Below are 4,523 nucleotides of genomic sequence, written 5' to 3' on the forward strand. Positions count from 1 at the left end.
TACGGCATCTGCTCGGAGTCCAGAAACTCACCCCCTACACCAGGAGCAGGGGCAGACGAGGCTCCTTGGACGCAGTTCCCTCGATCTGTCAACTTGTAAAACTAGAGAGACAAGTTGGGGCCGGCCCCGTGGCCGAGGGGTTAAGCTTGCGCGCTCTGCTTCGTTGGCCCAGGGTTTTGCCAGCTCGGATCCTGGGTGCGGACATGGCACCGCTCATCAAGCCATGCCGAGGTGGAGTCCCACATGCCACCACTAGAAGGACCCACAGCCAAAATGTACAACTATGTAGGGGGGGATTTGGGGAGAAAAAGCAGGGAAAAAAACCTAAAGAGACAAGTTGTCTACCTGCCTCCCCCTAAACAGCCAACGTACAGTGTGCGACAGGCACAGGACGCCAGCTACAGACGTTCCGTTCAAACTAGGGGATATTGGAGCTACCAGTGAGTCACTGGTCCATGGCAATTCTGAAATCCAGCAGGGGGAATGCTGGGCATTGCTTGAGTAGGTTGCAAGTCACAGGACTAATTCTGCCTGGTTCTTCCTGGCTTTGCCCTCTGGCCTCTCGGTTCTGCCCACTGAACCACTTTCCTTTTTCATGAAAAGTAGCGCATGTCTGCAGCTGAGCGATTGTATCAGCCTGCCTCTGCCAGTAGGATTTTGGGGATCTGACAGCCTCCTTTCACTTTGTCTCTCTCTGTCCTCATTAGTGAACTAAGCTGACCGTGTCTTTGCTGAAATCGTTTTTTTATTTTAAAGCAGTGTTCTCCTGTAAATGATATTGGGGCTCATTCTGTTAGAAAGAGCCACTCGCAGATCCTTTTAAAATAAGCTCTTCTCTACCTCGGCTCTTGCTGAGACGACCAAGGCGTGATGCCCGTAAGCTCCCTAGAGGTCGTGGGGTTTGACCGAGCGCCTCTGCGACCCTTCACCTCTTCACAGGGTCTTTGGTGCGACTTACACTCTGATCCTTCGACTCTCTCAATTTTCCAACGGCCTGTGCGGTCACACTCTCAGCTTTTTCTCTCGACCACCCTTTGCTGACTATGCTCCGAAGCCATTTCTTATTTCATCCAATTTGCCTTTTAGAGAGCCTTAGAACTTTCAAAATCGTCAAGTTCTGGCACCTTTTTGTTTAAGAGTTACTCACTCAGTTTTTCTCTTTCCTTCCGCATTTTATTATAAGCAGCGAGAAGAAACCGATCAGCCCTGTCAACGCTTTGCCTGGAAATCTCTTTAGTCAATAACTGAGATTGTCATTTACGAGTTCTGCTTCCCTCATGACGCAGGTGACAACTTCGCTGGACTTTCTGCTCCTCCATTGCAACGATCCCCCTGCCTCGGTTTCCAATAATGTTTTCCTTACTTCCCTCTAAGTCGTCACTGGCAGTGATCTTAAAGTTCAGGTTTCTACTAACCCTCTGTTCAAGGCGATTCAGGCTTTCTCTACCATTCTCCTAAAAATTCTTCCAGCCTCCGCCGACTGCCCAGTTCCAAAGCCACTCCCACATTTCTAGATGTTTGTTATGACAGCCCTCACTTCCAGATGCCAAATTACAGATTACTTAGCTGGAGGGGCATAACAGTATTACCGCACTCTTAGTGGCTTAGAACAACACACATTTATTATCTCACTGTGGGTCTGGGCGTGGTTTAGCCGGGTCCTCGGCTTCAGGGTCTCAAACGCCGCCATCAACATGTTAAGTGAGTCTGGGGTCTTCTCTGGAGGCCCGAATGGGGAAGGAGCCACTTCCAAGCTCGTGTGGTTGTTGGCAGAACTCAGTTCCTCGTGGCTGTGGGACTGAAGTCCCCCGTTTCTTGCAGGCTGTTGGCTAGAGGCCATTCTCAGCTCCTAGCTGGTTGTTAGCCACAGGCCATCTTCCATTCATTGCCATGTTGGCCTCTCCGGTATGGCCGCTTGCTTCAGGAAAGCCAGTCAGAGAGAGAGGCCTCAGAAACAGAGACATTGCAATCTTAGGTAACCTGACCACAGAAGTGACACACCCTTACCTTTGTCACGTGCCATTGTTTAAAAGCCATCAGGTCTCACCCACACTTGAGAGAGGGGCTTACCCAACCGCTGGGGTTCTAGGAGGTGGGGTAGCTGGGGTCCCTCCTAAAGTTGTCCTCCACGATGAGGCACTCACCCTCAGATCTGGCTCTGCTCCTTCTGCTCCTCAGACCCATCCTCCTCCCTTCCCTGTCCTGCTCCATGGCTGGGAAGCTGAACTCTAGGGACCACCCATTGGGTTTGGCCGATGGGAGGTGATGGCAGGAGATCAAAGGGAAGAAGGGAGGGCACTCATTTCTCCCACTCCCTCCCTGCCCCACTGCCTGACGGCCTGCAGGGTTACCACGCCTGTCAGGAGGCCCCTCTTCCGTGACTTCAAACTCTCTCGTCTGGTCCTGACGTTCCCTCCTCTTTGCTCCGTCCCGTCTGGGGATGGCGAAGGCTTCCCTCTGTAGCCACCCCTTCCCCGAACTCTCTTCATTTGACCCCGAGGATTTCGCCATCTACATCCCTCTGGGGCCCTGACGACCCACCTCTTTCCAACCCAGGCAGTTGTGTCTGGGATGACCCATGTTTGAAAGTTCTTGCTCAAAGTGTGCTAAACATCTGTTCTTTATTGTCACTTTCATCAATTCATCTTGTAGAAGGTTGTGTTTTTACCCCCTGGCCAAATAAAATAAGGATCTTGAGAATCTTCTCAACGTAACCCTGGCTTCCTAGGGCAGTGGTCTTACATGTCCTCCGAGGTGGGGACCCTGTGCTCGGTGGGCTCCCACATGCGTCCTGAGACCCCAGCGGTGCACTGCAGGGTCCCAGGGCTCGCCCTCTTCTGAGGCTCAGAGGAAGGAGGGCCTGCAAAAGCTACACAGGAAATGGCGGTGGCTTGAGGCTGTCCCCACGTCTGCCTCGCCGCTTCTGCCTGAGGTGCAGGAGGAGGAGGAGAAGGGAAGAGATGCCACAGGCAGGAGGACAAGGAGCACAGGCGGCGGCTCTGGGCGGGCCAGTCCAGGCGCGGAGGCCACCGGTGCAGAGGGGAAGGTGCCGTCGCCTGGGCTCCTGCAGGGCCTCTCTACCCCCGATGCTGGGTGTGGACACTCGCACCCTGAAACTTCAGTCAACATCGTTTTACAAACCGACGAGCCGTGTGCAGCCCTTGGAACTTCCTGCCTCCCTCCCTGGGGGCCTCATGTGCTTGGGCTGGCCCTGGCTTGGCCTGAGCCTGGGCTCAGGGAGAAAGCAAGGTGTGACGAGGACCCAGCAGGCCCCATCCTGAGTGCTTGACCCTGGGGTCACCAGCATAGAGGACAGGGACGTGCACTCCTTTCAGAGCAGGGCCTTGTTGGTGGGGTCAAGGGCAAATGCCCCACTTCCGACCTGCTGAGGGGTCAGGCAAAGCCGCTCAGCTTCTTGATCATCAAATGGGGACAGTGACTCGGCCCCGTGTGTCTCACTGAATGGTAATGACCATTATGTGGGAGGAGAGCATCCCAAGGCTCTAGGTGTGGAGGGCCACATACCCACAGGTAGGAGAACGGGGCAATGCTGCCTGTGGTCCTGAGTGTCCCTGGCCGCTGGGGAAGTGCCCAGCGATGCGGCCCCACAGGACGGCGTTTGGCCTTCTCTGTTAGAACTGAATGTGCCCGCACACTATGACCTGGGGGCTCTTCTCCTCGGTGCACACGTGCCCCCACAGATGTGCACAAACCTGTTCACAGCAATGCCGCTCGACACCGAGGAGCAGCCCCACTGTCTCCAATAGAAAATGGGGACGTAAACTGCGGTGAGTACATAAACAGACCACAGCGATGGAAATCCCTGATCTCGGTTGTGCAAACACGTGACCGCCAGGTGCGCAGAGGAGACGACCCACCTGGAGAGCACGGGAGCACGGGCCTTGCACGGTAGGCTGGACACCAGGCGCCACCGAGCGATGGGTTCTTAGAGGGGAACACAGAGGGGGTGAAACTACAGGAAAATGGGGGCCAGGGCACAGAACCGAGGGTGCTGCTTATCTCTGGGAACATCGGAGCCATGAGTCTAGCGACACACGGTGGTTTCAAAACGACTGGTAGAGCTTTATTTCTTAATCTGGGCAGTGGACATGGGAGAGCTGATTTCATTTTTATTGTTCTTTAAAATAAAATATACCTGTGTTATAGCCTTTTGTTTGTCTGGTACATGAGATAATAAATACGGAATGTCCCCCGGGGCCACCACCGCCTTATGAGCGTTATGCTCACTTAGCCCTCACCACCAATCTGTGGTGTCACCACGACCACAATTGCCCAGTGAAAGATCTGGCCCCTTGGGCTGCTGGTGAGGACTAGCTGCTGGGTCAGCGATGACATTTCCCAACACCCCCAGTGCACGTGGGCGGAGCCATGTGGCCGAGGTCAGGCCAGCCGAACGTGGGCAGACATATGTACACAGGCCACCTTGATCCCTGGCCCATAAATGCTCCCACGCATCGCCCGCACTCTCCCTCCCTTCCTTCCTAACTGGATGTGGATGTGCC

This window comes from Equus przewalskii, chromosome 26 (genome assembly GCF_037783145.1).
Source record: "Equus przewalskii isolate Varuska chromosome 26, EquPr2, whole genome shotgun sequence".
In the NCBI taxonomy this organism is placed as follows: Eukaryota; Metazoa; Chordata; class Mammalia; order Perissodactyla; family Equidae; genus Equus; species Equus przewalskii.